Here is a 10835-nt window from a genome sequence, read left to right on the forward strand (position 1 = left end):
GACAGAACCTTCAGAGGATTCCAACCGCAACCTTCAAGCCAGTTGAAAATGAATGGAACAGAGACAAGACTTCCCCCTGTCCCCTGTCCGTATTCTGGGCTCACAGGATCCGTGAGTATGGTTATATATTTTTTTAATCTTTTTTTTTTTTTTTAACTTTTGGCCGCTCAGCGCGCCCTGTGGTATCTTAGTTCCCCGACTGGGGATCCAGTTGGCTCCCTCTGCAGTGGAGATGCGGAGTCTTAACCACTGGACCGCCGGGGAAGTCCCCAAGTATGGTTATTTTATGCGACTGAGTTTTGGAATAACTTGTTATGCATCTATAGTAACTGGAACAATATTATGTGTATTCTTCTTGGGGCTCTTTTTCTCATTTTCTAAGGACTTTGCAACGTTTGATATTTTCAGACGCTTATTTATTTATTTTTCCGATCATTATAGTTCTTACTTTTTTTTTTTTTTTTTTTTTTGCTTGTATGTGCTGCAAATATCTGTAGATCAGTTTGGAGACAATGACATCTTTATGAGATTACAATTTCTGATACATGGACATAATATATCCTATACTTAATTACATTTTCTTCAATGTCTCACAATAAAGTTATATACAATTTTCCATAAGGATCTTGCACATCTTTTGTGTCAATTGTATCTCAGTAAAGCTAGAAGAAAAAATAAATTCCTGATTTAAACGGCCTTGGTCATGATGTATTATCATTTTTAGATTTTGTTGGATTTGGTTTGCTAAAATTTTATTTAGAATTTTTTTCATCTAGACATTGAATGGTGATGATTTGCAACTTTCCTCTCATATTTTACTTATCCAATTGGTTATTGAGATTATGCTAGCCAATGTTCATAGCAGCACTATTTACAATAGCCAAGATATGGACACAACCTAAGTGTCCATCAACAGATGAACACAAATGAATGGATAAAGAAGATGTGGTGCATATATATAATGGAATACTACTCAGCCATTTAAAAAAGGGATGAAATAATGCCATTTGCAGCAACATGGATGGACCTAGAGATTATCATATCATGTGAAGTAAGTCAGACAAAGACAAAAATCATATGATATCACTTATATGTGGAATCTAAAAAAAGTTATACAGGGCTTCCCTGGTGGCGCAGTGGTTGAGAGTCTGCCTGCCGATGCGGGGGACACGGGTTCGTGCCCCGGTCCGGGAAGATCCCACATGCCGCGGAGCGGCTGTGCCCGTGAGCCATGGCCGCTGGGCCTGCGCGTCCGGAGCCTGTGCTCCGCAACTGGAGAGGCCACAACAGTGAGAGGCCCGCGTACCGCAAAAAAAAAAAAGTTATACAAATGAACTTATTTACAAAACAGAAACAGGCTCACAGACATAGAAAACAATGTTATGGTTACCAAAGGGGAAAGGGCTGGGAAAGGGATAAATTAAGAGTTCGGGATTAATTATACATTACTATATATAAAATAGATAAACAACAAGGACCTACTGTATAAGCACAGGGAACTATATTCAATACCTATAATAGAAAAGAATCTGAAAAAGAATATATATATGTATATGTATGTGTATATATATATATATATATATAAAACTGAATCAATTTGTTGTACTCCAGAAACCAACACAACATTGTAAAACAACTATACTTCAATTTAAAAAAAAAAGTAAATCCAGGAAATTGCTAGAAGAAATATGCAAAATAAAGGGATTAAAAAAGAGTATGCTAACGTCATAAAATTAGTTAGGCAGTGTTTCCTCTTTTTCTGTTCTTGTGGGGAGTTTGTGTAATATCGAAACTCTCTCTTCCTTAAACTTGTTTCTTAGAATCTGCTGTGATAGAGTTACCATGTTTTTCTGGATCTTTCCAATGTATACATGTCATTAAACTTTTGTTTGATGTTCTCTTGTGTATAAATAAAGAAAAACGTGATAATTGAGGGAAAGTATTTTATTGATAATTCATTATGTATAATGTTTATAGAATTTCTACTTTTATTGATGAGTTACTTTTAAATGTTTTTTTAAAATTCCCAAACATATGAAGGTTTTTATAGTTACTATTTAACTACTAATTTCTAATTTATTTGCATTGTGGAGCCAAAGAGTGTAGTTGTATAATATCACTCCGTTGAACTCTCTTGAATAATTACTTTTTAATAGGAAAAATCCTAAATATTATGTTTTAAGAAGTAAAAACATCCCCACAAGATATTTATTAATTATAAATGGGAAAAATTGTAAACTTACAGTGGAGAAACTGGCAGACATCACCTTATCCAAGTGATCAAAGTTAGCATCATCCGTAATGGGATAAATCAATATCATGGGTCTTCTGATATAATGCACTGAGAAGGACAAAAAGCACTTCTATAGGGGCTTCCCTGGTGGCGCAGTGGTTGAGAGTCCGCCTGCCGATGCAGGGGACACGGGTTCATGCCCTGGTCCGGGAAAATCCTACATGCCTGTGCTCCGCAACGGGAGAGGCCACGGCAGTGAGAGGCCCGCGTACCGCAAAAAAAAAAAAAAAAAAAAAAAAAAAGCACTTCTAGAACCTTTTCATAACCTGAATTGAGAGACATCCTCCACAATAACAGGCCTAAACTCTTCAATAGTGGCAAGGTCATCAAAGGCAAAGACTGGGGAACTGTTCCAGACTAAAGGAGGTTAAGAAACATGAAAACTAGGGACTTCCCTGGTGGTCCATAGGTAAAGAATCCGCTTTCCAATGCAGAGAACTAGGGTTTGATCCCTGGTCGGGGAACTAAGATCCCACATGCTGCGGGGCAACTAAGCCCATGCGCCACAACGAAGAGCATGAGCACTGCAATGAAGATTCCACGTGTCACAACTAAGACCTGACACAGCCAAAAATAAATAAATAAATAAATAAATAAATAAATTGAAAGAATGGTTATTTGAAAAAGACATGAAAACTAAATGTAATGTGTGATCCTAGATTGAATCCTAGACCAGAATTTTTTTCTTTTGCCGTAAAGACATTTATGGCACAATTGATAAAAGTCAGATAAGGTCTATAGATTAGATCGGAGTACTATATCAGTGTTAATTTCCTGATTTTGATTATTGTGCTGTGAATGTCCTTATTTTTATGAAACACCCCTGAAGTACTGGCAGTAAAGGAGTATCATGTCTGCAACTTACTCTCAAATGTTTCAGTGGAAAAAATGGCAGTAGAAGGAGGCACGGAGACAAGGAGGAAAAAAGCCATCAGGATAATCTGTGGCCAAAGGACTCTGGACACAGTGATATCTAACATCTAATTTTAAATATTTGCCTTTCACCGTAAGCAAACCTTTACTATGTTTTGCTAAAATTAGGGCCTGATGTTTCCTGTAACTTGGGAGATGAAGGGAGAGACCTTTTTCTTCTTGGGATACAGAGGAGCATGGAGGGGGCAGAGCTTGGAAGAGCTGTCATGTCAATCAAGGAGGTAACCGGCCGGGGTCTTGGAACAGCAGTCCAGAGCAAAAAGTGAGAGGAGAGGACCGGAAGAGATCTGTGGTGCATGGAAGCATTTCTGGCACTCTCAGAAATCTTAATGCACGGAAACTAGATAAAAGACCAAACTTTCTGTATTTACACATAATGAGAGCTAACAATATCAGGTGGGCATCAAAAATCTCAGTGACACGGATAGCTGGAAACCTAGGGACATTCAGATTGCAAATGGATAGTTTTCTCTGCTAAAAAGTAAAAGAAATTGAACAAAACACTTTGACCCTCCCTCCCTTCCCCTTGTATTGAATATAGAGGAAAGAAAAAGAGTAAAAACAGGTACTGTAGAATTTTTGGTTATACAGATTCTCCAGCGTATAAAGACAACTGCATCCTGGTCTTTAAAACTACATGAGGGCTTCCCTGGTGGTGCAGTGGTTGAGAGTCCGCCTGCCGATGCAGGGGACACGGGTTCATGCCCTGGTCCGGGAAGATCCCACATGCCGCGGAGCGGCTGGGCCCGTGAGCCATGGCCGCTGAGCCTGCGCGTCCGGAGCCTGTGCTCTGCAACGGGAGAGGCCACAACAGTGAGAGGCCCGCGTACTGCAAAAAAAAACCAAACAAAAAAACTACGTGAAATACATTGTACATGTGATTGATGCCATGAACATCAGAATAGATCAGAAGTACACTTGGAGATCATTGCAACTTTATACATAAGAGAATAAAAGGAGGTTGTAGGAAGGTGGGGTGTGGTAGACATGGGGAATGCACCACCCAGATCTCCCTTCAACGGAGGTTTCCTGCCCAGATTTGGAGAGGGCAGTCGGCAGACCAGCCTCTAAATGTCAGCTCCTTCAAGGCCCGCCTCAGCTGCAATGAGCTGCATTGCTTGGGGTCACAAACCACTCCCAGACTCACAATCTACAACTGACAACTGGAAAATGAGTTATGGACAATATAAAGTCTCAAACATTCAGCTCAATGCTGGACAACTCTGTTGGGCAAAATTCACTGTACAGCATCCTGCCTGGTTGGCTAAGGTTTGTTGAGGGCTGCATCCCAGTTCAACTGCTTTTCTCTACCCAATTCTGCTTCCTCCCATTCTATTCAGGGTGCTGCTCTGTCATAAACATCTTTCACCTTAAACTGCAGCTCAGCATCTGCTTCTGGAGAACTCAACCTGCAACATGATGTGAGAGGATATAGCAGACTCTGTAGACCTAAGAAAGATACGTAGTGTGGCAGACGTAAATTGATATATGAACAAAGGTATTTCACTACCTAGGATGAGTAAGAGGGAGAAAGAGAGGCCCATGGTTTAGCATGAAAGGAGATGAGGGTAAAGTTGGCATGTGTTTGGATGTTGGTTCTGATGCTTTTGCAGAAACCTCAAGTTGACAATGGCTTAAAGAAATTAGAAGTGTATTTCTCATAAAGAAGTAAAAAATGATGTGTTATTCCTCTGAGAAGTCAACAAAGTCCAAGACCTCTTCCATTTTGTTGCTCTGCCTCACTTGACATGCTTCACATGTTAAGCAATATAGGCCAGGTCATGGTGCAGGAACAAACGATCCCCAAATCTCAGTGGCTTACAACAAACATTTGCTTTCTCACTTACACTGCAGGTCTGCTGGGGGTTCACTTTGGCTCTGCTCCACATCCTTCTCATGTGGGGATGCAGGCTGCCAGAAGAACCCTATCTGAGACATCACCAGTCTTGTGGCAGAAGAAGACAAGAGCAAGGAGAAACTACATGATGGTCTTAGAGCTTTTGCTCAGAGTAGCACACATCACTTCTCATATTTAATTGGCCAAAGCAAATCAAATGGCCAAGTTTGATTTCAATGTGGCAGTAAGTGTAATCCTAATCCAAGGAGGGACAGACAATATTTTGGAAAAGACTACAATACATCACAAATATTTGCTCACAAAAATTCACTTCTCTTCCTTTCATATTCAAGATATACCTCCATCCCTAAAGAAAACAACTCAAAAATTCCATCCCAGTGGGATGTCCCATGATAGAGTAAGTCCTGATATTGTGATAGTCTTCATATTAGGTCTGGAGAGGACTCTTTTTGGAGATTTAAGTTATCTACCCTCCCCCGCCCCCAACACAACACGTACACACTATGCAATGCGAAACAGTAAGTGGATAACCTCAGTAAATCCTCCCATTCAGACAGGGGAAGAATGGGAGGCACAGGATAGTCACTGATCCGTAAAAATTCTGAAATTCGTCTGGTCAGGCAGACATTGACTTGGACTTCTGACCTGGGGAGGAGAGTGTACTTTGATCAGTTTTGCTCCCAGTAAGTCGTTCCCCTTGTCCACTACTCCCCAAGGTTCTTGGTTTCACCCTCAGAGAGTTCCTCCTTTTGCATCATCTTCTTCTGCCACATTTAAAGAGGAAACTGGGAACCATTCTCTCCCTGCATGCTGAGCAGCTTCCTCAACATACCACCTGCCCCTAGAATGATGGGGGCCCAAGGTTTGTTTCAAGTCTCAGGAAGTCACAGTTTTTGGCTTTTTAGTCAATGACTTTCTGGCAATTTAACTTTCTCAAAAACATTTTTTGTTAGTGTTGTTTGAATCTATTTGGTTCCAGTTAACTCCATGTGTCAATACCTAGAATTCTTTTTGAAATATACTTCTCTCTTTAGATTTAATTCCATGTACCTTGAACTTAGCAGGCTTCCATAGGAGACCCATGTATTCAAGCTCTTTTCTCTGAGCCATTTTGTCGACTGAAATAATTTATTCACTGTCAACTTAATTGATTCAGAGATTTCACCCTTGGGTTTAATAGCCACTTCATTAACTGCATCTTTGCCAACAGGCTGAGTTTGAATCTCACTTCTTTGTTGAATCTAAAAAACAAATGAACAAACAAAACAGAAACAGACTCACAGATACAGAGAGCAAACTGGTGGTTGCCTGAGGGGAGAGAGGTTGGGGGATGGCAAAATAGGTAAAGGGGATTAAGAGGTACAAACTTGCATTTAAAGAATGAATAAGTCCTAGGGATGTAATGTACAGCATAGGGAATATAGTCAAGAATATTGTAATAACTTCGTATGGTGATGATGGTAACTAGACTTATTGTCTTAATCATTTCAAAATGTATAAAAATATCAAATCACTACATTGTACACCTGAAACTAATATACTTTGTATGCTAATTAAAACAATTAAAATTAAATTAAAAATTTAAAAATATTTAAAGCGTTACACCAGGAAATGGAAAAAAAATCTGGATAGTTTATGTAGATTTCCTTGCTTTCAAGGAGGTGTATCTTCAATCTCCATCCTTTGAGTGTGGGCTGCACTTACTGACATGAAGAGTGGGGAAAAGTAACTTTACAGTAGAGAAACCTAGCAAGCACTACCTCAGTCAGGTGACCAAAGTTAACATCATCAGTGATAAGTCACATTGAGAGCCTATGTCCTTGATATGATGTGATGAGAATGACTCTTAGCCCCTGTGGTCTTTCTCTCAAAAACCCATAACTCCAGTCCAATTACGAGAAAAACATCAGACAAACCCAAATTGAGGGGCATTGTACAAAATGCCTGACTAGTACTCATCAAAACTGTCAGGGTCACCAGAAACAAAGTCTGAGAACTGTCACAGAACAAAGGAAGCTAAGGAGACATGACTACTGAATGTAATGTGGTATCTTGGATGAGATCCTGGAACAACAAAAAAAGGACATTAGGGAAAAACTAAGAAACCCAAATAAAGTGTGGAGTTTAATTAACAGTAGTGTCCCTTTTTAATAAATATTTATTTATTTTTTAAAATTAATTTTTGGCTGCGTTGGGTCTTCGTTGCTGCACGCGGGCTTTCTCTAGTTGTGGTGAGCGGGGGCTCCTCTTTGTTGCGGTGCCCGGGCTTCTCATTGCAGTGGCTTCTCTTGTTGCAGAGCATGGGCTCTAGGCGCACGGGCTTCAGTCGTTGCAGCATGAGGGCTCAGTAGTTGTGGCATGTGGGCTCAGTAGTTGTGGCTCACAGCTGTAGAGCGCAGGCTCAGTAGTCGTGGCACACAGGCTTAGTTGCTCCATGGCATGCGGGGTCTTCCTGGAGCAGGGATTGAACCCATGTCCCCTGCAATGGCAGGCGAATTCTTAACCATGGCGCCACCAGGGAAGTCCCAACAGTAGTGTCCTAAGGTTGGTTCCTTAGCTGTGACAAATGAACCATAGATAAGATGCTAACAAAACGAGAAAGTGAGTGAGGGGTATACGGAAGCTTTCTGTACCAACATTGTAACTTTCCTGTAAGTCTAAAACAAAATTTAAATTTAAAAATTAAAAAACATTTTGTTTTATTTTTACAATGGCTGGGTAGATTTTCAGATCTTAGTGAAGTTAGGTCCCAAATGGTTAGAGCCAGATTGCAGATAGGCAGGTACCCCCAGCAAAACCCAACTAGAGGTTAATCTTGCTTAACCTTTTGCTGGGTCATATTTGACCCTCTCATGGAGTCACTGGCCTCAGTGCTCCCTTTTTCCAAAATTTAATAATTTATTTTACAGCACCATTTTTTTTCTGTTTAATGAGACACAAACTCTCAAATTTTTACTTAAAACAGAAATGCAGCAGATATACAAGGTAAAGCTTTCCTCATTCGTATGGAAGAAGAAGGCAGCATCAATAATCCTCTTCAGTCTAAAGAGAAACTCATGAGTATTTATATATTTTTTAAATATTATAGTTTTAAAATATTATTACTAGGGCGATAAATAAATCATTAAGTGACACAACCAGTCAGAATTAGACTTTTATTTTCATTTATTTTTTTCAGAGACATCAATGGTTAATGAATGGGGGAGCTTACATGTCTGAAGCAAGGTCCTGGAGAGACACCCCACTGTGGTGGCAGTCTTCACTCCCGGAGGAGGGGTGGGGAGCTGGGGAGGGTGGGAGGAGGGAGATTGCCAGTTATAGGGGAACTGACGTTGGGTGGGCTCATTAGTTAGCAAGGAAACCAGTAGAGGGGCAAGCCCCTCACTGCCCCTTTGATAAGAACAATTACTAGCTGGGGCTTGGGACAAGTACGCAGAAAGGTCAGTCATGTGAGTAGGGTGTAGGTGAAGCTGGCACTGGTTGGGCAGGGGATGTACAGAGAGCAAGAGAGCAGCCATCTTGAGTGGCCTGACCATACACTCTACCCCTACTGACCCTGCACAACCCTTACCATCTTGGTCCACCCCTATTCCATGATATCCCTGGGGTCAAGTATATAGGGGGCGCTGCAACCAGATGCCACAAATACAATACAGACAGGTCACCCCTGGTTTTCACAAACCCAGAGCCACCCCTATGGGGAGGGGAAGGCCCGGCTTTAAAAGAAACATTCTGGTGGTCTAGCCAGGAGTCAGCAGGCACAGTACAGATCTGTCACCCCATGTTATGTTGAGTGCCATTAGGGGTGGACCCATTAGGTCTTTCCAAACAAAAAACAATTAATCCCACTAGTTGGACCTGTGTGTTCAGAAGCCAGCCTGTTCCATTCCACACAGCATAGCCCAGAGGGGCTCATGGGCAGTCAATTGTACATTAACATATGCTGACAGGGGTCCTTCTGATGTATTGGCATATGGGATGTCTTTTCCCCACTAGCCACAGTAGCCGGGTTGATTTTTCATGGAAGTCCAGAGGAGGATGTCAAGAGCATCTCACTGCGGACCCAGCAGTTAGACTTATTTCACAGTGAGGCCAGTGTTGCTGCTCAGTCCTCGAATAGATTTCCTCCACTCAGGCTAGGGATGAAATGTAAGACATCTAACAGGCACAACACAGGGGAGATCATGACAATTAAGCAAAATACAAGCCGTAACTGCATTCAGAGATAATACCACACCTGCCTGTGGTTTTTGTCCTGGTCTGCAATACAGTTCAGAAAACTCGAGTGTTCGGTAATACAAGAGCATGTCCAAAAACATGTATACAATGGCCGCCTAGCTTCACCTTGGTTGTCTGAACCTCAGCTACTCCATCTTGACTTTCAAATGCATTCCCTTCCTCAATGGACAAAGCAGATGTACAATGCATGTCTGAAAGGCCAAAAAACAGGCTGCTCTGGTCAGTAAAATTTAAGTTCAACCATGTATAAGCCTTCTGACTTCCCCATACCTCAATATGTGCAGATTTTTCCATCATTTCCCCTTTTGATTGCAAATCTTTCAATAGAAAGCATTGATGATCAAAATATCCATCCCTCAATGCTGGGGTGCTGACTCCTACCCCAGGTTCAGAACGTGTCCCTCGGTGCTAGTCTTCCTTTATATTCGCCAAGCCATTCATGTTGGGGGAAAACTAATCAGACCTCGTGAACAGGCTCAGAGATACGTTAATCGGGAAACACTTTATAGGTCATATATTTTATCACTTACACCCAATTGTCACACAAGCATTATACATGTGCTTTTAGTAGCAGAGTTACAGCAAACAGTGTCACACTTCATGAGTAGTAATACTCTGTGACAATTTCACTAGATAATTTTCCTTCCATCCAGAACATCAGGACAAAAGTATGGCTAATACAATAACTTTTATAAATACAGACCTCAATTAACAGAACTAGAATTTAACATCCACTGAAACATAACATTGTTCTCTCTAAATCTGCCCTCATCTCCAGCAAACACAGCCAATCAAAACTAATTTGTTTGCAAAATAAGTGTGGTCAATTGACCACATAGCCTCCTCCAAACTGGCTGAGGGTGAACTCCTCAGGAGTCTCAGACTGAATTCCCAAAAGTCCTCTCAAAGCCAGCAAAGCATGCCAAAGGTCTGCTATCAGGCTCTGCCTTGGTGGATTTCTCTGTCTCCAAGATACTGAGATTCCTGCACATGCCAGGAAACACTCGAACCCAAAAGTCCCCAGTTTCTGGAGGGACCAGGCAGAGAGAGAAAAAAAAAATGCTTGAATTTTACCCACAGGTGTAGTTTACCAAATTGCTATAAATCATAACCAACTTGAGGGGAAGGGCTTCCCCATATCTGCAAAACACAGATCAAAACCAGTAACATTCCAGACAAAACCCATAAACATTATTACCATACTCACCAGTTCACTCAGTAACCAATCCTTCTGTTAACTTTTTATGAAGCCGTTAAGTCTTCCATTAGCATTCTTTAAGTTCTTACCCAGTTCAGCAGTATGATCTGAAATTTATCAAAGACCTGTTATGGTCAAAAAGGCCTTCCTATGAATCTTCTTTTTTTTTAAACATCTTTATTGGAGTATAATTGCTTTACAATGGTATGAATCTTCTTGAAGATGAAGCATTTTTGCCAAAACATTAGAGTACAACAATAACTGTCTACAAATGACGAAAGACTTAAAAGGTACAGTTAAACACCTAATCACAA

Source organism: Stenella coeruleoalba, assembly GCF_951394435.1.
Source record: "Stenella coeruleoalba genome assembly, chromosome: 19".
Lineage (NCBI taxonomy): Eukaryota > Metazoa > Chordata > Mammalia > Artiodactyla > Delphinidae > Stenella > Stenella coeruleoalba.